The sequence below is a fragment of the Mustela nigripes genome, chromosome 1 (assembly GCF_022355385.1).
Source record: "Mustela nigripes isolate SB6536 chromosome 1, MUSNIG.SB6536, whole genome shotgun sequence".
NCBI lineage: Eukaryota > Metazoa > Chordata > Mammalia > Carnivora > Mustelidae > Mustela > Mustela nigripes.
Window position 1 is genome coordinate 75,765,042 of NC_081557.1, and position 22,312 is coordinate 75,787,353.

The window sequence follows — 22,312 nt, forward strand, 5'->3', positions numbered from 1 at the left end:
AGGCATGAGGAAGAGGCATGTCTGGAGTATTTATTCATACACCCCTACTTGCCTTCCCCTAAAAGGCACAGCAATGAGGAATTTTCCAGACTTTTTTTTACCTTAATGTTGGTCATGCTGTGTGGGATCTGGATCTTTCTTAACACAATACCTGCTTTTAAGGTTCACTTGTTTCTTTGAATAGGGTTCTAACAGCAGCTAGTCAGTATTCTAGTGGTCTCTTCTCTCTTCTGTGGCAAATTCTACATTTTTTGGTCTTTCAGACCTTTTATATGGGTCTTTTATATAAGCTTCCCTCCCTCCCCACTTCTCCTACATGAACCAGTATCTTGCACCAGAGATTACAGCACCTACATTCTCTATGCTCTGCTGAAAGCCCTTGCTCTCACCATTCAATGTTCCTGTCTTTTGGGGAACATTAAGGCATGTACATGTACCCTGGGTGGTGGTGCACAAACAATGAGTTCTGAAACACTGAAAAGAAATCTAAAAAAATAAATAATTTTTTTAAAAAGAAATGCTTTAATCAATTTCTAAAAGCTACATGTTTTTTCCTTCTTTGTTTCACTCAACCAATATATATTAAACATCTGAGATGTGATTTGATCAATCCTTGAACTCCAGAAGCTCATAAAGTACAGGAGAAGACAGATACACAAACAGATAATCACAAATGAAATGTTTGATAGACCAGAGTTGAGATGTAGACAAGTCCACATAGTGAAGATCAGGCACACCCTGGGTAAATATGCCTATCCTTCAATGTACAAGGACATGAGTTGATTCTTGGGAAAATTAGTACTTGATCCATGTACAAAGTCCTTGATCTTTGTCAATAGAGAAACTCAAACAAATCCAGACACAAGCAAGGGTCTGGGGATTCTGTGACATAAGCCAGGTTAGAGCCAGAATGCCACATAGGTGAAGATGGAGCTTGACGAAATTTAGGAACAAGACCTGAGGGTTGAAGAGAAGTGATGGTTTCCAGTGGAGGATTTAATTTAGTCACTTGTCATGACCCAGATACACTTACAGGGTTTATGCACTGTCAGAAAAATATCTGTGGATGACCTGGGAGAGCTGCCCCAACTAAACTCTGAAATTTCAGTCCACAAACATCCCTACCCTTGGATCATCCCTTACAAATTAGCAGAAGGATAGAAATACAGAACTGCCCCATTCTAATTAGAACATGAATGTGACCTCATTAGTCTACCAGCTGGTGCTTCCAGAATATTTGAAGGAAAACCCTCTCTACTTTCATTCCCTTTGCTCCTCAATAATCCTACTGCCATCACATCTGCACACTTAGAAATGGTTAAATAGTAAATTTTGTGTTATACATTTTAATCACAATAAAAAATTTAGAACCTAAAAGAATAGTACTGTATGACTAACATAACATAATAAGAAAAGAATTTAAAAGAATAAACCTAGATACAGATCTTACTTCTTACACAAATATTAACTGAAAATGTATTAAAGAAGTCCATGTAAAATGCAAAACTATAAAACCTCTAAAATAAAATAAAGGTGAAAATCTACATGACCTTTGATTTGGTAATGAAGATTTAGATACAATACCAAAAATATGATCCATGAAAAGAAAAAATATGGTAAGCTGAATTTCATTGAAATTAAAAGTTTTTATTCCATCAAAGATACTGTTAAGGAAATAAAAAACAAGCAAACCCCAAACTGGGAGAAAATATTTTGCAGAATACATATTTAATGAAGGTCTTGTATCCATAATATACAAAGGACCCATAAAACTCAAGTATAAGAAAACAAAACACACAGTTTTAAAATAAGCAAAATATCTATATAGATACCTCACCAAAGAAAACATACATATAGCAAGAAGTATATTAAAAAGATGCCCAACAGAGATGGAGAGGAGAAGTGAGTTGGGAGAAATTGGAGGGGGAGACGAGCCATGAGAGATTGTGGACTCTGAGAGACAAATGGGGTTTTGGAGGGGAGGGGAGTGGGTTGTTGGGTGAGCCTGGTGGTGGGTATTATGGAGGGCACATATTGTATGGAGTACTGGGTGTGGTGCATAAACTATAAATTTTGGAACAATGAAAAGAAATTTTAAGAAATTATAAAATAAAAAAAAGATGTCCAACATCTTGTCATTATGGAATTACAAATTAAGCAACAATATGAATGCACTATGAAGTACTGTAAAAGGCTTTTTAAAATCCAAAATGCCAATTGCTGGTGAGGATATAGAGCAACAGGAACACTCATTAATTAAGTAGAAGACAGTTTGTTTCTTACAGAGCTAAGCATAGTCCTACCATAAGACCCAGCAATCATCTTTTAGATATTCAGCCAAATTATTTGAAAAATTATGTCCATATGAAACCTGTGCACAAATGTTTACAGCAGGTTTATTCATAACTGTTGAAAACTGAAAGCAACCACGATATCCTTAAATAGGTGAATGAATTCTAAAAACTATGGCATGTCTGTTGAGGAACATGACCAAGGACATGACCATGACCACCACAAATTGACCCATGAGCTGAACCTAAGCACTTGGAGAGTCCTCACTCCTACCTCTGTCCTTCGAATGTCCGTTCCACTTGCCTTTCCCCCTTCCAGAGTCTGCTCCAAGGACAAAGCCTTGAGATGATGATGTGATATTGAGGATACCTGCATGGTATACATGATTGAGTCCATTTCAGGACTCTTTATAAGCCTAAAAGATTTGGAAGGTGTTTGAGGGGATCTATTCATCTTGCTGCCATCCAATACAAGCCTTATATGTGACTTCCATTTCCTCTTATTAAAATTGTCACCTACCAACTTGGAGAGGCCTGCCTCTTTCTTTGGTCTCTCTCTGCCCTTTGTGTGATAGGAATCAGTTTCATATTATACAAGGAAAGCTCCTGAGAGGGCTGTGAACCTATAAACATCCATACATTAGAATAGTATTCAGTAGTAAATAGGAATCATCTATGAAGACAAAGACATGGATGAATTTTTAATGAATATTGTTAGTGGATGAAACCAATCTAAAAATGCTACATATTGTATTATTCCAACTATATGCCATTCTAGAAAAGGTGAAGCTGTGGAGTAGAATCAATAAACAGATCATTGGTTTCTGGGGTTCAGGGAGGGGAAAGGTTGAATACATAAAGCATTGGGGGTCTTTGAGGCCGTGAAATTATTCAGATACTGTCATGGTAGATGCATAACATTACACATTTGTCAAAACCCATAAAATATTATAGTACTTTAATGCATGCAAATTCAAAAGATAATTTAGGAGGTTGGACAATCACAGGACCTGTAGACTGTGGCAAAAGAATCCAGCCATATTACAAATGTTTGAAATAAGCTAAGGGAAAGAGGTTGGGAGGTTAGAGGTGTCAACTTTGGAAACTGATGGGGTCTATAAAACTAAACTGTGTAAGTACTCTACCCTAGTTAATGAAGTTGTTTTCTATGAGGGTATGAGTTAACACCCATAACACTTTTCAAGATAGAAACCATATATATGCATACTGAAACTAAACAATAAAGTAAATGGAGAGTGTATGGCAAGAGTCAGGTTTCTCACAGATAGTGAGAGGTTACAGACAAGCCGGAGAAGGCTAGAGTGATAGGTTTGGCATTGGATTAGAGTTACAGACAACATTAGAAGTTATATTTAGCTTAATGTAGATATAGATGGATTTGTGTGAGTGAGTGGATTCATACACACACATAAGTGTATTTATCCTGACCCTTGAGAGAGCATAGAAGCAGTAATACCTTAATAGTAATGAGCACACCTCATAACCAAATTTTGGTTTTTAATATCATTCTCCAATAAAAGAATCCAGATCTCTCTAGAGAAATGGTTGATATTAAAAACAGACACACACACACACACACACACACATGGGTTATGTGACATGGACACCAGAATCAACAGAAAGAATAATTTGAGTGACAAATAAACTAAGCAGTATTGGATTCTAAGTTTTCAATTATCAATAATCGCACCTCGGATAAACCTCATTGGTTACGATAATGCCACTGCGCAAAGCTAAGCAGTATTGGATTCTAATCCAAAATAGAAAATAAATACCCATGAATCCAAGAATAGGTGAAGCACTGGGGACATTTTAAAGCTGTGAAATTATTTGTACAATACTGAAATGGTAGACCCATAATATCATGCATTTGCAAAAACCCGTAGAAAGTTTATAACACTTTAATGTATGCAAAATTTTAAATAAATAAATAAAGGGCAAGACCAATGTCCCATGCAGAACTCCTTAAGAACATATCTCCCTACTCCTTAAATGGGAGGGTTATATAACATTATTATATGGATGTACTTTCATTAGTTGTAAGAAATGTACCATTGTAACATAAGATGTCAATAAAAGGGGAAAGAAAGTGTGTGGTGTATAGAAAGTCTCTGTAATATCTTTGCAACATTTATATGAATCAAAAGTTATTCAAAAGCTAAAAATTTCTTTAGAAAATAGAAAAAATATGGAATTGGCCCTACAAATACTATTTGTCAATAAAAAAGATCAAAGTACCAACACATCCACAGCATGGTTTAACCTCAAAAATATTATGCTAAGTGAAAGAAGAAGGTATAAAAGCCACATTTTTATGCTCTATTTATATTAAATATCCAGGTAAGACAATTTGTTAGAGGCAAAAGTTAGATTAATGATTAATCTTATCTGTGTCAAAATAAATAAATCTTCCAAGGCAAGTACCCAGTGTGTGCAATATTCCCCTTCAAAATGGAACCCAGAGAAGGACAGGGAGGGGCTACTAATCTTCTTATGACTGAGATTTTCACTCTGTCTGGAAGACCAGGAGCCCAACTACAAAAATCACTAGCATCTCACTTACCCAATATCTCCATTGGCTTTCCAACAGCCCAAGGACTGGAGACTTTGAAGGGGCCTCTCAGCCTCAGGTGGGCCAGCCAGCTCTGCAGACAGATACAGCCTTGGCAATCCTCCTATCATCTCCTCTCAGTTCTGCCACCAATACCTCCCATGCTGAGCAAGGTATTGATCAGCTTCCATCCAAACAACCAGAGGCCTTTGGGAGGTGATGATGATGCATGATAAATGCAGACCAAGACAATCACAGAAGAGCAAGCAGGGATGGTAATGAAAAGAGAAATTGGTTATTGACTTTGCATTTTCTTTCATTTAGTCATTTAGATAACACAGACTCCAGTGAGAGATGCACTGGCTTCTAGACACTGAGTGACCTACTCCACCTCCTGGGGATCAACATACCCGTCTGCACATGAGATGGTTGCATGGCACGTGCAGTGGAGACGTCCGGGTCTCAGCTCTGCTACCAACTAGAATTTGGGAATGCACAAATCATTCTCTCCGAGTTCCAGTTTCCCCCTCCGTAAAGACTTATGGGGTAATTGTGAGGATTAGAGATGGTGTCAAAGGCCTAGGATGAAGAGATGGTGTCAAAGGCCTGACAATTCACAGCAGCTGCACACACAGAGGAAGCATCTCCAGCCCTGCCAGTTCCAATGGCAACATCTGATTATTCCAGTGATACACTGGGAAGAACAGACATGGAATGCCACACCTGTGACTGCTGCAGAGACTGGAGACACTAGGGGACAGGATTAAGTAAGAACCACTCTACTTAGGACTCAGATTATAAAATCAATAGCAGCAATTAATAATAATAGTGAGTACCACGTGCCAGATCCTGCACAGGATTCTTGGGATCTAGTAACTCACCTCACTATCACAATACACTTCTGCATTGGTGTCTTATTTGCTTATAACCTTGAAACAGACACTAAGATGGAGTTTATGGTGCAAGACATTTGTTAGGGATCAGCACCTGTGAAAGTGGAAGAATAGGACTGGGAAAAGGAAGAATTTTGGCTGCAGTGCAGCCCCAACAAAGCCCTAACAACCTAATGAGGAGGCCAGGGGTGAGCACTGCCTTCTAGGGCTGTCCCACACTGGCTTCATATCCTGCATTCTTTAGGCTTTCCATGGAAATCCCATGCAACAAGTCCTTCCCTGCAATGGGAATATGGGTAGCACAGCGTATGTGGTAATGGAAATACAGAACAACTCACTGAAGAGCACAGGTATACTCAGTGGCTCTGCTTGGAACCACTAAACTACCTTGCTTTTTTGACAACTGACATTCGCACTGTACTTTGTAGAGTCCTACCACCTCTATATGTCCCTTGATGCACTCCACAACGCCACTGGGACAGTGGGTTCTACATTTCAAATGAGGAAGTTGAGGATCAGAGAGTACATTTTCTTGTCCAGTCACACAGAAAGCAACAGAGCAAGGATTTGAACCTAGTCCTCTCTCTGTACCTGACTCCAAAGTCAGTCTCTCTCCTCTGAGCCACACTGACTTTCTTAGGTTGCTTTGAGGTACCAGTGCTCAGCACCGGGCTGCAGTCTCTGTTTTATCTCATGGCATGTCAGACATAAAGGCCCCCTCCTCACACAGAGGTGAGTGTGGATGTCAGTTCCACGCGTGGCACACTGCTTGGAGGAAGGTCCTCCATAAACGGGGAGGAGGGAACAGGAGATTGATAGCCTGACCTTGGCAGATGGCTTTGTGCCTACCCCTACAAAACACCATTTACAGACCCAGACATTTCTCAGCTCAAGCAGAGACACTCACAGAACAATGCAAATAAGGCAGCAATATCACTGACATGGAAAGAATGTCAAAGAAAGCAATGTTATCTTAATAGCTTTGAAATAAAGTACAGTCACTAGAGGGAATTTACTTGGAAATCATATTCTTGGACTTTGCAGGTAAGACTTACCTTCCGGACCTTCACCCTGGTGGGCCTTCTCCCTAAAGGATGAGAATGTAGAGGCCTTTCTTAATGCCCCTCTCAGAGTTACCCAGGGCACAGGCCTCTGGCCCATGGACCACTGCTCACTGCTTCTGGAATTTTGATTCATTTCCAACCACTCAGCACACCACCAGCTGTGCTAAAAGTTTTACTTCCCAAACACAGCATGGACTTTAATGAGCTTACAACTTCTGTACTCTCTTGGTGTACACGTGGCAAAAAGTATACAGAAAGATGCTTAATATCATTTGCCATTAAAGAAATGCAAATTAAGCAATAGTGTAATAGCACTATGAACTAATACAATGGCTTTAAAAATCTTAATACCAACTGCCAGTAAGACCTGCTCTCAGCCCAGTGACCCAAGTCAATATGTCCTCCTCTATGTGCTGTCCTGGCCTCCTCCCTCACTCACAGGCTAAAATGATACCTTTGTCCTACAGCTCATGAGAGTTTACTACCCTTCTCTTCTTGACCTGTGGTTCTTCTGAGCCCAGAAGCTGGTTTGAGTCTATCCTGTGTCCCTCGACCCTCCCACAGACCCTACCACAAAACTTGCCACAGAACCTCCCACACACCCTCCCACACATTCTCCAACTGACCTCTACACCCTCCCACAGACCCTCATACATACCCTTCCATACTTTTGCCACAGACCTTCCCCCACACCCTCCCTCGCATCTTCCCACTGACCCTCCCAAACACCCTCACAGACCCTCCATAGATCCTCCTGTAGACCCTCCCATAGACTCTAATATGCACCTTCACACAGACCTCCCCCACACATACTTACAGACCCTGCCACAGATCCTCACAAACCCTTACAAAACATTTGTTGAATGATGTTGATCTGAACTAAGCACCTGTCTCTCCTTACTTCTAAGCCCTGCCATCTCTGCTCTGACCTTCAGAGGTTTCAAAAATGACATACAGGACCCATGTGCAGGGCAAAGGGTGAGGCCAATATTTGATGACAACAAAGATACTGCCATACCCCAACTCACTAGTGCATAGAGGAGAGCTTAATATCTGAGTGCCTGGCCTAATCCTCCTGTCCTTTTCCTGCAACACACACACACACACACACACACACACACACACATTCTCACATGCACGCATACATACTAACATGCACACACATATACACATGATTACACGTGCACACATGCACATGTATGCATTCATACATATGCACAATCTTGCATATACATGTGCTCACACATTCCTTTTTTATTAATTTATTTAAATTCAATTAGTTAACATACAGTGGATCTTTAGTTTCTGAGGTAGAATTCAGTGATTTATCAGTTGTGTATAACACCCAGTGCTCAGTACATCATGTACCCTCCTTAATGCTGATCACCCAGTAACCTTTAGTAACCCTCAATTTCTCTCTTATTGTTAAGAGTCTCTTATGGTTTCCCCCTCTCATTTCTTCTTATTTTTCCCTCCCTTCCTGCATGATCATCTGTTATGTTTCTTAAATTCCACATATGAGTAAAACCATATGATAATTGTCTTTCTCTAATTGACTCTTATTCTATCTTATCCTTGGCCATCTTTCAGATGAATTATGAACATTTCAACTTTTTGCAATGCCAAGAATTGTCATCTCTGAATCTCCTCCATTTTTTTGACAAAATTACATATATTTTAAAGTGTACAACATGATGATTTGACATACATATACATGTGAAATGAATACCTCAATCAAATAAACTAATACATCCATCACCTTACATGGCTAGTTCTTCATTTTTGTGATGAGAACACTTAAATTTATTCACATAGCCAATTTCAAGTATGCAATATATTATTATTAACTGTAGTCATCATGCTGATGTTACTTCCTCAGAACTTACCTTGTAACTGCAAGCTTGTATCTTCTGACCTAATCCCCCAAGTTATCCCATCCCCCAGCTCCTGGCACCCTACTGCTATAAAATCGTTTTTTCTTTTTTGTTCAGGTTCCACATATCAGTGATGCCATATAGTATTTTTCTTTCTTCCTTCACCTTATCTCACTTAACATAATGTCTTCTACTTTCATCTATGTTGTCAAAATGGCAGGATGAATGTTTTTATTTATTTATTTATTTATTTTTACCTTTTAACAGTTGAAGTATAGTTGGCATGCAATGTTTTATATATAATGCATGTGTTTAAAGATTTTTAGTTATTTGACAGAGAGACAGCACAAGCAGAGGGAGTGGCAGAGGCAGAGGGAAAAACAGTCTTCCTGCTAAGCTGAAATCCCAACATGGGGCTTGATCCCAGGACCTTAAGATCATGACTGGAGCTGAAGGCAGATGCTTAACCAGCTGAGCCACCCAGGCACCCTGGCATACAGTGTTATGTTGGCTTCAAGTGTACAACATGCTGATCTGACAATTCTATACATCAGTTAATTCTTGCCAGGATATGTGCAGTCACCATTCGTCATCATACAATGTTATGACAATATTATTGATTATGTTCCCTGTGCTTTACTTTTTATCTCTGTCACGTATTTATTTTATAACTAGAAATTAATCCCTCTTCATCTTCTTTACCGATTTTACCCATTCCCCCACCCCTCTAACAACCACCAGTTTGATCTCTGCATTCACCAGTTTGTCTCTGATTTTCTTTGTCCATTTATTTTGTTTTGTTTTGTTTTTAGATTCTACATGTAAGTGAAATCATATGGTATTTCCCTTTCTGCCTGACTACTTAACTTGGCATAATAGCCTTTAGACCCATCCATGTTGTCCTTCAAATCCTGTTCAATTCTGGAGGACTTTCCCCAGGTTAAAACTCTCAAAAACAGAGACAGCTGGCCTGGTAGTTAACAAGAAGAGAAAACATCTGTGCCTCCTCAAAAGGGCGCCTGGGTGGCTCAGTGGGTTAAAGCCTTGCCTTCAGCTCAGGTCATGATCTCGGGGTCCTGGGATAGAGCCTTGCATCGGGATTTCTGAACAGCTGGGGGAGCCTGCTTCCCCTCCTCTCTGCCTACCTCTCTGCCTACTTGTGATCTCTCTCTCTATCAAATAAATAAATAAAATCTTTAAAAAAAAAAAAAAGTAAGCTTGGTTACTTCCTGTCTATCCAGTTCCCATGGCATTCAAGAATTTCCCATAAGATAGGGAAAATCAAAGAGAAATAAATGGGGTCCCTCCTCCCTCTTCAGATAGGAAGCCGGGGCCTGAGCCCTCTGTTCCTGTCTCAGAGTGCCCCAGGCTACCCCCTGCTTCTGCATCATCCCTGCCTCCAGCATAGAGTACAGATACCATTGCAGGTGGTGGCTCCAACAGAAAGTCCAGAGACCTTTTAGGTTTGAGATGGCAGTTCTGAGAGGACACTTGCCCTTGATATGATACAGAGGAGAGGGACAAAAGGTAAGAGGAGAGTGTGTATGACTATCCAAAAGTGGGATATAGTTTCTAAGCTCTTTTCACTGTTCTCCCTGCCTCCCCTGGAGTTGGGGATGTTCCCTGCCTCTCCTTTATAAAGCAAATGAATGTGTCCTGGAAAGCCCAGAAAAGTAACCTAGACTAATGGTAAATCCCTGCCACCTACCCTCCATGGTCTGTTTCTGCATCTGTGAAACATGGGCTGGAAGGTGCAGAATTAGAGTCCTTTAGGGCTGATATGGGAACCGCTAGTCCTTGGTCTAAGAAGTTACCTCAGCTGGTTGGGGTTTAAGAAGAAAACACATAAGGAAAATGCCTCCAATGCAAAGTCCAGTAGAGCGGGCACCTGTGAGGCTAATGAATAGGCTACCGTGGCCTAGAAAGAGACAACCAATAGCAGACTCTGCATTCAGACAGCACCCCTGAGTAATCATAAATAACTTCAGGAGTCCTGGCCTCTCCGCCATATGACCTGAAGGTCCTGTCCCAGTCCCTGCCTTGGTCTCATCATCTTACAGATGATCAGTTGACTGGGGTGATCAAAGGGACAAGGGACCTTCAAAAGGGGCCAAGTCCCTTTTGTTCCATAATTATATGGTGTTGATGACATGGATTCCCAACTGCCACTGTCACACCCACTGTCCAATGCATTGGAAGCTCCACCTCTGCCATCTGCCTTCCTTCAAGACCTTCTTCTGACCCTTCCTCCCAGAAAACTCCACCTGTCCACTCCTCCTTGAAGTTCTTGCCTGCTCTGTGGGCACTTTACTTTTCAGGGTCTTCAGGTCTCACCCCGCCTCTGTTCTGAGCTGTTTTGCTTTGAGATCTTAATACGTCAGGTGTGTCTGCAACTGGAAAGCAGCTGCCTTGTCTTCTAGGTGTCCAGCATAGTGTATAAGATATAGTTAGGAAGGGGCACCTGGGTGGCTCACCCTTTAAACATCTGCCTTTGGCTCAGGTCATGATCCCAGGGTCCTGGGATCAAGCCCCGCATTGGGTTCCCTGCTCAGTGGGAAGCCTGTTTCTCCCTCTCTCACTTCCTCTGCTTGTGCTCCCTCTCTCCCTGTGTCTCTCTCTGTCAAATAAATAAAATTTTTAACAAAAAAAAAAAGGTATAATCAGGAAGCTATGAGAAGTTTATATAAATCACAAATATTTTTGGTATTTGGCAAACAAAGAAAATCCTAGCATAGTATTGGACCATTTTAGTTAGCTGGTGCTCAAATTGTGATTTTTGTCTGATAAACTGTCAGAGTGGGTTAGAGTGATTCAGGGGGATTACAATAAATACCAGGGATCCAAACTACAAGATGTCACTGGCTCCTGCCTCCTGTTTTTTTTTTTTTTTCCTCAAAATATAGTTTGAACCTAATTTCTAACAGAACCATATACCATGTATCAAGAGCCTGGAAAAAATACATAAGCATTTCAGAAAGACACCAGACTTCCTAAGCTTCTCCTTCCCATCCTTACCCCCATTCTTGGAACAGATAGAGGGATTGGAAGTTATCACTCCTCCAGCATCAGGGGTCATATTTCTTCCCCCTGTATATCATAGTCTACCAGACATACCTGATGAACTGAGAAAAAAAAAAATCATATTCACAGGACCATCCTGATGTTCCACAGATGGAAAGAAAAGCCCAGAGCTTCAGTCATGCATGCAGAATAAGGGAGCTGTGGCAGTTTGAAGAGGTTGGACAGCCTCTCCCATACCTTCCTAATATCTCCCTATTCAAAGTCACTCTCCATCTTCCTTGGACCTTTGATATGCCTATACCAGTGGCTGGCATCAGGATAAGAGAACCTGAGGGTCAGAGAAGTAAGAGGGAAGGGGAGGAGTTAGGAGCAAGGAGAGGCTAACATTCAGAGAGAGAAGGGATGGTAGAGAGGTGAGTAAAGAAGCTGGCTGCCTGTGCACAGAGTCTTCTGAGTTCCCTACATAGGAACCAAGCAGAAACTGAATCTTTGTGGTACCAAAAACAAAGTTCCAGAAACCCTTCTCTTTGAGACAGGCTTCTTCTGAAGGAGCTGCCAGATAAGGCACAAAACATGAGCTTGTTTTTGTTTGTTTGTTTGTTTGTTTTTTGCTTGCTTGATTGATTTTATTTCTTTGATAGCATGGCTATATTTTTAAAGTTCCAGGTCATTTGTTTTTCAAAATATCCCTCAATTTGGATGAGCTTGTTTTTTAAGCTTAAGAGGCAGGGAGATATGGATGAAAAAGCAAACATAAAAATAGAGTGTGCAAATTCCTGATGGAGGAAGCATAGCTCTGCTCTGAGTGCTGGACCCAGTACCTCCTTGGACAACCCTGAACATTGACGAGTCTGCTGTGAATGTCAGAGTCTACGCCCTACAGGAACAGAGAACATAGGCAACAGAATCATTCATGGCCAGTGAGGATCTATTTAGAGATACTCAGGAGCCACCTGAGAGACTCTGGCCACACAAGAAGTGATAAGGAAGATATGTTTCCATTAACTGACTCCAAAGAAATAGAGATCCATGAACGCACTACTGATAAGTACACAAATTGGTACAGCCACCTAGTAAAACTAAGTAGTTGTATCTTCTAAACAAGAACATATACAGGACTTCCATACAGATATACATGGGATTGGAGGAAATTTCTGAGACATGGGGATTATTTTCTTGTGATCATTTTCTCTTCCTCACTTCTCCTTTCTCAAGATATTATCTTGAGAGCATTTCCTCTCTTAGGTATATCAGCAACATATATTCTCCAAAAACAGGTAATAAAAGGTTTGTGGGAGCATCATCCATAACTCCCAAACGAAAACTTCTTCAATGCCCATCAATAAAAATGAATACATAAAGTATAAAATAGTCACAGAAATGCAATTTGAGAAACAGCAAACTACAACAATACACAATTTTGAAAAACCTCACAATGTTGAACAAAACAGTTCAGATTCAAGAAAATACATACTATGTGTCTCATTTATAGTAAGTTCAAAAACAGGCAAAACTGACCACTTCTCTTGGAAGTCAAAGTACGGTTTATCCGTGTGTGCAGACTGTAATAATGAGCAAGAGAGGAGCTTTTAAGATCCCAGTCAGGTTCTGTTTTCTAGAGCTGAGTACTGGTAACACAGATGTGTTCAAACTTTCATGTATGTTTATCGAGGCAGACAGAGCCAACCTCCCACACTCAGCTCCTTGACAGGGAGAGAAACTAAGGCACCAAGAAGTTAAACAATTTTCTCAAGTTCACACAAGGCTCAGTGGCTGGGCTGGACTAAAGGACTGATCTGCTGACTCCTAGTTCAGTGCCCTAGACTCTCCAACCTCACTCTTCTCAAGAAGTTTAGAGCTTTGCTGTCCAGTATGATAGCCACTAGGCACACGTTGCTATTTAAATTAGAATTAATTAAAATTAAATAAAATTTAAAATTCAGTTTTTCAGTCACCTTAGCCACTTTTTTGAGGGCTCAATACTCATATGTGGCTAGTAGCTATTGTATTAGACAACACAGATTTAGAATATTTTGATCATTACAGGAAGTTCTGGTGGACAGCACTACTCTGGAAGGACCAATGAGAAAATCAGGTCCAACAGAATCTCTCAAGGCACTAAAACTTATCCGAAGCATCTTTTTGGCCACTTACCTGATGGTCTGGTGGAAGAGAAAAGGGCCCAAATAGTGAATAAGATCCCAGGGCTGGATCTTAGCAAGCAGGTGTAGCATGACACTAGTGATTCAGCCCACCTTCCTCTGCCCCCTCCTTTCTCCTGAAGCTCAGGGCTCACCCTCACCCCAGATCACTCAATGCTTTTCTAATCCAAGATTGCTTATGCTTCAGTCTTTAACGTAGTGAAGCTTTCCATCTATTAAAGAAGTTTCCAGTCAGAGAGCACTCTCCAGAACTTTTGAACATTACTCATCCTAATCTCAGACAGGCTGGAAGACACATTCTTTCCTTCCACCAGTGGCTCTTGAGAGTGGATCAGATTTTCCCCAACTAGACTGAACCTCAGATATCTGGGCTTTTGACAATCTTGGTTCACAGAAGGCCCAGGGCAAAGAGAGGTTCCCCCCCACCTCCTCCTTGTCCCTTCACCATGCCACATAGTCCCTCCCATGGTGTGCTGATGTCTTAGCCAGAGCATTCTCTAGGAAGAATTCTGAGTGACAGAGCTGTCAGGATTACACCTCTAGTAACCTCTCACTTCGTAAGGGTGATCTTTTCAACTCCAAGGTTGTAATGAACTTCTCTGAGCACATTGTGCATATTTCACTCCCCATGTCAGCAGAGGAAGACCTATGAACTCTCTGAAGGAGTGGTTGGGGGATAGACCTGAGGATCTCACAGGAAAAAATGGGGGTGGGGGCTCAAGCACCTCAAAGGTTAGGTGTTAGGGGAGGGCCCAGACCTCTCTCCAGCATGCTGAGAGAAATCCTAAATGGGAAACATACTAATCTAGCTCAGAGCAATCACCTTGTTGCCCACACACCCAGGAAGGGCATGGTGTGGAAAGTTCCCCAAAGCTGAACATTCCCAAAATCTATCTCTCTCTTGGGACAAGGCTCGCTAGCTTTGTTTTGTCAGCTGATTGCTTTTTTACTCCTTATGAAGCCATGTGGAATTAAACGTTCTTAGGAAAATACCTACTTCTGGGATTGCAAAGCCTTTGGGTTTTTAGTCATCCTAGCACTTGATCTCTATTTCCCACTGCTGAAAAAAGACCAAAACTAAAAGAACAGATGAAATAAACTTTGAGGGAACAAGTGGGAAGTGCATGCTTATGTAACCTTTATTCCTTTTTACTCCAAGCTCACTCTCACCTGCAGCTCTATCTTGGGAGTCACACCAGTGCAGCTGAGCTGACCGTGTCTCCCCAACTTACCTGGAAGAGTGTTTGCAGGTTGAATGCTTCACTTCTTAGATGCTCCCTAATTGCTCGTTCAGCCTTCATCAGAAGCCCATGCTGACTGAATATCAGTGAGCTTGAGCTTCTTTTTCACCTTTGCCTTTCCTTTCTCCTTGAACACAGGGGAAAATGGAGAACCCAGTAGATTTCTCAGTACCTGCTCTACCCCTCCTTCAGCATCTGAAGCCATGCTTCCTGGACAACTGCCCACTATTGACTGAGCTGCTGAGTGGAAGATGGGGAGGGCTGAGGTTGAGGGAGGCTGGTGGGTTGGTATCAGAGGTAGAAACCATGGTGGGCCCCTGTTATGCAAGGCAGGTAGATGATTCTGTGGCTCAGCCATGCCAGAGAGAAGACAGGTATAGTTACCTGGAGATGATTTTCATTTGCAGAGACAAAAAGCTTCAAAACTCTGGAATTCTAGGTGCAGAGATATTCTCAAGAACTCATTCTTCCCTCCCAGCTAACGTCCTGGTTGCCAATGTTGGGCTAAAAAAAATCTTCCTTTACTTTCCTATCTCCCTGCCATGTGGTCTTCCACTAGTTAGGGCCTCAGGGTAGAGATGAAGTTTTCTCATTTGAAAAATAGGAACACAGGAAGTACCAAAGACCATGGAGCAGAATCTAGCACCAGCCTTCTAGTCTCCTACCTACATCAATTCTCTTCCCCTAGCCTTATCAACTCATCCTGTAATCTAACCTAAAAGCTAGATATTTAAAAACCCACATTACATGAGACATGGAACACCTCTCCAAACCCAATTCTGTCCTGTTCTACCTCAGGTCAGTTGACTATGTTATCTTCTACCCAGATTAGCATTACAGGTTGGGAGCCTGGGGGTCTGGGGAGGGGGGATACCAGCATTATGGTTTGGTGGGGTGGGGGCCAGAGTGGGGGATTGGGGACTAAAAGTGAGCTTGACCAACTGGTCTGCACCTTGGTGCATATTCCAAGAGGAATATGCTCCCATAGGGGATGCAAAGGTCTAACTTCAATGGGTTATAAGCAAGTAAATGAGACAATCTCCACATCACCAAAAACTTGAAAGTGTTAGGGACTGCTATTGCTGCTGCTGTTGTTATTTTTACATTTCTTGTCCTCTCTGGCTCCAATATTCTCCCTGTCTTACCCTGGGCCCTGCATCTTGGGCTTGCCCTGTGAGAAGAAAAGGACAAGTTATATACAATGAAGTGTTCTGGTCATGCACTCAGCCTTGAGCACAGAGGTGGCAAATCTGGACTTTCTGACCCACAGGGCTAACTGGCCACCCCTTTCCATGCTGCCCAGGCCTTCTTCAGACCCAATAGTCAGCCTGTGTCTTCCCTAGGTTCCAGCTCCAAGCTGCTTAAGCTTGAGCTTGGGACAAGGCCTTGCTATACTCACAGAAGTGACTTAGTTCATGTTAAGATAGCTAGAGGAAATATTCAGTACGTGAATTCTTTTGCAAGCCAGGACTGAATTGGATCCTAGCCACCTATAAACATGGGAAACAAAAAACAACCCCAAGCCATCTCTGGAAACCCTCTCTACCAAACACAATAGAGTTTCGTTTTACCACTTTCAAGAGAAAAATCAAAAAACACACAAGGAAAAAAAAAATCAGTTCAATAGCCTACCTTAGTGTAGTTCAAACAACTTACTCTCTTTCCCTTCCTTCCTTCATGTTATGTGAGGATAATGGATCTACAACATTTTTGTAGATTGATATTCTGGTTACTCTCGGTATTTGAAGAAATGGTGAGTATTATAATACTTATTTTATAGAAAAATAAGCTAAAGTCAGGAGAAGAGACAGACCTGGATTGGCGGGACCCCAGCAGTAAACATTTTATCATGCCATGTTTCTGTGGGTTTCTTCGTGGCTCATTTTACTTGAAGCTACAACAACTGTCCACCAGATTCATTGTGGGCAGGGGTAGGGAGTGAATGTCATCATCAAAGAGGTCAATGGAGCAAAAGGGTCTGCAAGTGTTATTCCTGCCCACCACCAGCCTCTCCTCTGGGCCCTTCTGGCTGGGAATCCTTCCACTGTTTTCCGCCTGTCTGCGTCTGCTTCCCTTCCAGCAGCTACAACCTGCAGCCTCTCACCCTGCTCCAAAGAGAAACAACTTCATTGTTCTTTTTCTTCCTGTTTAAGAAGAAAGCACACCTTCTCTGGAGCTTTGTAATGTTTTAATTATTTCAATATTGATGACAAGAAAAAGTATGCCCCCCAAAATTTTTAAAAAGCAGAAGATGATCAAAAAGCTATTCCTGGTGTCCTGGGCCTGTGCTTTCCATGCCATAGTAATTCATGATCACTCCATGGAGAGCTGTCCAGACTCTACCCTATACTGATCCTTTCTTCCCATCACCCATGTGGTCCCAGAAGACCAGACAAAGTGGAAAGCAGAAACACAGGTGGGAAAGTAAGTTCCTGGGCATGAGCAGGGCCCCAGTGAGGTATGGGCATACCAGGGGACTGACACACAATATCTGAGGGGAGTCTGGTTAACCAGGTAGAGCTAGAATGGTTCTCAGGAACATTGACTTCAAGGAGGCAACTGAAGCATGTTGGAGAAAACAGAGTCTGAATAATCCAGCCTGAGTGCTGAGGTCCATTTTCCTCACACCAGGCACCCCTGGCAATACTGAAAAACTATCACCAAAGTCTCTGTGTCCGTTCAAAAGAGTCATGAGGCCTCCAGTTTGACAGTATCTAATTTTAACTCTTTGTCTTTCCATCAAATGAATATATATATATATATATATTTTTAATCTTAAAACCTGCTGAGGGCCCAGCATTTTGGAAGTTGCTAAACATAAGTAAAATAAAGAGAAAGTGGAAAAAGCACCAGGCAGGCACCTAGGAGACCTGGATATTAATATTAATCCCAAAACACTTATCAGCATTTACCAACTTCAGACAGGTCCCCTTCTTTCTCTGGGCTCCACACTCTCACCTATAAAGCCAGAAGTGGCCTGTGCATTCTGTGAAGGCAGTTTTTAATGGCATTCTTTTACTCACAGAGCCTATAATCTGGCCATACCCTGAAGTTTAACACTCAAGTGTTAAATGCTATTGTGGGATGACTTTCATTTCTAAAATCTGCTACTTTTACCCCCGAATGTTATTTTCTATTCCCGGATCATTGCCTTCAAAATCCCAATCCCAAGGGAGAGTTGGGAGAGGCTTCTCGGAGCCTTCCTCAGGTTCTCATGACCTTAGCCTAAAATAACAGCCTATGGGCCCCATTGATGCCCTACAAAATGGGGTCATGTCTACCTGTTATCATAGAATGAGCACCAAAAGCAAATAATCCCTACTGGCCCATTTCTCCTTCAGCATTTGGAGGAGATAAAGATACACCTGGACAGGGGGGAGGAGTCAAGATGGCGGAGAAGTAGCTGGCTGAGACTACTTCAGCTAGCCAGAGATCAGCTAGATAGCTTATCTAAAGATTGCAAACACCTGAAAATCCATCGGAGATCGAAGAGAAGAAGAACAGCAATTCTGGAAACAGAAAAACAACCACTTTCTGAAAGGTAGGACCGGCGGAGAAGTGAATCCAAAGCGACGGGAAGATAGACCCCGCGGGGAGGGGCTGGCTCCCGGCAAGCGGCGGAGCAACCGCGCACAAAATCAGGACTTTTAAAAGTCTGTTCTGCTGAGGGACATCGCTCCAGAGGCTACCCGGGGCGAAGCCCACGCGGGGTCAGCGTGGCCTCAGATCCCGCAGGGTCACAGAAGGATCGGGGGTGTCTGAGTGTCGCAGAGCTTGCGGGTATTGGAACAGGAAAGCCGGCTACAGAGACAGAGCCGACAGTAAGCTCGCAGCTCGGGGTGACCTTGAACCGGTCGCAGGCTCGGGGAGCTCGGAGCGCGGCCGGAGGTCAGGCAGACGGGAGTAACTGGGCGCGGTTCTCTGAGCGCGCACTGAGGAGTGGGGCCCTGAGCTCTCGGCTATTCTGGGCCGGAGACCAGGAGGCCGCCATTTGTATTCCCGTCCTCCGGAGCTCTACGGAAAGCGCTCAGGGAACAAAAGCTCCTGAAAGCAAACCCAAGCGGATTACACACCCCGGCCCCGGGTAAAGGCGGTGCAATTCCGCCTGGGGCAAAGACACTTGAGAATCACTAAAACAAGCCCCTCCCCCAGAAGATCAACAAGAAATCCAGCCGAGACCAAGTTCACCTACCAAAGAGTGCGGTTTCAATACCAAGGAGAGCAGCAGAATTCTAGAGGAGGAGAGAGCAAAGCACGGAACTCATGGCTTTTTCCCTGTGATTTTATTTTGGTCTTGCGGTTAATTTAATTTTTTTCTTTTTGATTTTTTGGTTATTTTTCTCGCCTTTGGGTAAATTTTTTTTAACTGTTACCTTTTTCTTTTTTAACGATTTTTTACTAGTTTATCTAATATATATATCTTTTCTTTTTTATATATTTCTTAGGTGTTTTCTTTTCTTTTAAATTCCTTTCTTTTTTTTTTCTTTTTTCTTTTTTTTTTTTTTTTCTTTTCTTTCTTCCTTTTGGAACCTCTTTTTATCCCCTTTCTCCCCCCTCACGATTTGGGATCTCTTCTAATTTGGTTAAAGCATATTTTCCTGGGGCTGTTGCCACCCTTTTAGTATTTTACTGGCCCCTTCATATACTCTTCTCAGGACAAAATGACAAGACGGAAAAATCCAACACAAAAAAAAGAACAAGAGGCAGTACCGAAGGCTAGGGACCTAATCAATACAGACATTGGTGATATGTCAGATCTAGAGTTCAGAATGACAATTCTCAAGGTTCTAGCCGGGCTCGAAAAAGGCATGGAAGATATTAGAGAAACGCTCTCGAGAGATATAAAAGCCCTTTCTGGACAAACAAAAGAACTAAAATTTAACCAAGTTGAAATCAAAAAAGCTATTAATGAGGTGCAATCAAAAATGGAGGCTCTCACTGCTAGGATAAATGAGGCAGAAGAAAGAATTAGTGATATAGAAGACCAAATGACAGAGAATAAAGAAGCTGAGCAAAAGAGGGACAAACGGCTACTGGACCACGAGGGGAGAATTCGAGAGATAAGTGACACCATAAGACAAAACAACATTAGAATAATTGGGATTCCAGAAGAAGAAGAAAGAGAGAGGGGAGCAGAAGGTATACTAGAGAGAATTATTGGGGAGAATTTCCCCAATATGGCAAAGGGAACGAGCATCAAAATTCAGGAGGTTCAGAGAATGCCTCACAAAATCAATAAGAATAGGCCCACACCCCGTCACCTAATAGTAAAATTTACAAGTCTCAGTGACAAAGAGAAAATCCTGAAAGCAGCCCGGGAAAAGAAGTCTGTAACATACAATGGTAAAAATATTAGATTGGCAGCTGACTTATCCACAGAGACCTGGCAGGCCAGAAAGAGCTGGCATGATATTTTCAGAGCACTAAATGAGAAAAACATGCAGCCCAGAATACTATATCCAGCTAGGCTATCATTGAAAATAGAAGGAGAGATTAAAAGCTTCCAGGACAAACAACAACTGAAAGAATTTGCAAACACCAAACCAGCTCTACAGGAAATCTTGAAAGGGGTCCTCTAAGCAAAGAGAGAGCCTACAAGTGGTAGATCAGAAAGGAACAGAGACCATATACAGTAACAGTCACCTTACAGGCAAAACAATGGCACTAAATTCATATCTCTCAATAGTTACCTTGAATGTTAATGGGCTAAATGCCCCTGTCAAAAGACACAGGGTATCAGAATGGATAAAAAAAAAACAAAATCCATCTATATGTTGCCTCCAAGAAACTCATTTTAAGCCGGAAGACACCTCCAGATTTAAAGTGAGGGGGTGGAAAAGAATTTACCATGCTAATGGACATGAGAAGAAAGCAGGAGTGGCAATCCTTATATCAGATCAATTAGATTATAAGCCAAAGACTATAATAAGAGATGAGGAAGGATACTATATCATACTCAAAGGGTCTGTCCAACAAGAAGATTTAACAATTTTAAATATCTATGCCCCCAACGTGGGAGCAGCCAACTATATAAACCAATTAATAACAAAATCAAAGAAACACATCAACAATCATACAATAATAGTAGGGGACGTTAACACTCCCCTCACTGAAATGGACAGATCATCCAAGCAAAAGATCAGCAAGGAAATAAAGGCCTTAAATGACACACTGGACCAGATAGACATCACAGATATATTCAGAACATTTCATCCCAAAGCAACAGAATACACATTCTTCTCTAGTGCACATGGAACATTCTCCAGAATAGATCACATCCTCGGTCCTAAATCAAGACTCAACCGGTGTCAAAAGATTGGGATCATTCCCTGCATATTTTCAGACCACAATGCTCTAAAGCTAGAACTCAACCACAAAAAGAAGTTTGAAAAAAACCAAAATACATGGAGACTAAACAGCATCCTTCTAAAGAATGAATGGGTCAACCGGGAAATTAAAGAAGAATTGAAAAAAATCATGGAAACAAATGATAATGAAAATACAACGGTTCAAAATCTGTGGGACACAACAAAGGCAGTCCTGAGAGGAAAATATATAGCGGTACAAGCCTTTCTCAAGAAACAAGAAAGGTCTCAGGTACACAACCTAACCCTACACCTAAAGGAGCTGGAGAAAGAACAAGAAAGAAACCCTAAGCCCAGCAGGAGAAGAGAAATCATAAAGATCAGAGCAGAAATCAATGAAATAGAAACCAAAAAAACAATAGAACAAATCAACGAAACTAGGAGCTGGTTCTTTGAAAGAATTAATAAAATTGATAAACCCCTGGCCCGACTTATCAAAAAGAAAAGAGAAAGGACCCAAATAAATAAAATCATGAATGAAAGAGGAGAGATCACAACTAACACCAAAGAAATACAAACTATTATAAGAACATACTATGAGCAACTCTACGGCAATAAATTTGACAATCTGGAAGAAATGGATGCATTCCTAGAAACATATAAACTACCACAACTGAACCAGGAAGAAATAGAAAGCCTGAACAGACCCATAACCAGTAAGGAGATTGAAACAGTCATTAAAAATCTCCAAACAAACAAAAGCCCAGGGCCAGATGGCTTCCCGGGGGAATTCTACCAAACATTTAAAGAAGAACTAATTCCTATTCTCCTAAAACTGTTCCAAAAAAATAGAAATGGAAGGAAAACTTCCAAACTCATTTTATGAGGC

General features: G+C 41.6%; 1 pseudogene; it reads right to left on the bottom strand.

Moving 5' to 3' along the window:
* Positions 1-3,924: 3,924 nt before the first annotated feature.
* LOC132008778 (U4 spliceosomal RNA) lies at positions 3,925-4,047 on the bottom strand (annotated as a pseudogene).
* Between the last annotated feature and the right edge of the window lie 18,265 nt (positions 4,048-22,312).